We start from the raw sequence: 949 nt of genomic DNA on the forward strand, positions 1-949 counted from the left end.
ACGGTGCTGCCCGCTTCCGGGCCTGCCCGGCCTGGCGCAGTGTTTTCTCGGCGGCTTGGCCGGCTCGCACCCACCGGCTGGCCGGGGCGCGGGTTGGTTGGTAAGCCTCGGTCACTGCCATTAGGCTCCCCGCCTGCCAAAAAACGTGGGGAAGAGCAGCAGCTCGTGCTGACGGGCCAGTGGTGAGGAAGTGACTTACATGGTGGCCGCAGCGCGTCAATGACACGTCATGACTGCCAAGTCATAGGTAAATGCCAAGTCAAAAATCTCCCCAAGTCATATGCTTCCTGGTAATGGTGGTGTCACAGAAGTACGTGCTCACGGCAGCATTTCCTAAGTGTGTGTGGGCTCCTTCTCATAAATGGGTTTGGAAATCCCTCTGAAGATCGGTTCGGTGCTATATTGAAAGTGATCTCTGCTCTAACACCACCTTTAGAAACCTCTCAAGATAAATTTTGGGGTTACTGGAGATTTCCTGCTGCTGAGTTTTGATTTAGGTGCACTAACAGCAGTCAGTTTCCTTAATGCAGGTGCAGCAATGTGCCAGTGGATGTTGCTTGAGCGTAAAGATGGGACTGCGGCTCACCTGTGTCTCAGAGACTAGAGAGTCCTGTTGGATATGTTCTACACCTGTGCAGCATGCACTTCCCTCTCCAGAGCCATGAGTTCCCTCTGAACTGCCTTTTTTGAGTCCAGTGAGGTTCGCTTTCCTAAGTTTAGTAATAACCCTGCAGATGCCAGCTAGCTGTTTTAAAAGTTGTGTTCTGCACTGTGTTTCACAAGTCATTCTGTAGCGTAGCCATGTATTTGTGGGTTTTTTTCCATTGTCTTGGATATTTCAGGCCTTACTACACCGGGTAATGGATTTGTCCCTCATCTAACCTTTCGCTGTGGCTTCATTGCCTCAAGATGTTTCTATGTCTGAGCCTACTTCTACACTGGCAAGTAA

Source organism: Athene cunicularia (genome assembly GCF_003259725.1).
Source record: "Athene cunicularia isolate RWA chromosome 2 unlocalized genomic scaffold, athCun1 chr2_part1, whole genome shotgun sequence".
Classification (NCBI taxonomy): domain Eukaryota; kingdom Metazoa; phylum Chordata; class Aves; order Strigiformes; family Strigidae; genus Athene; species Athene cunicularia.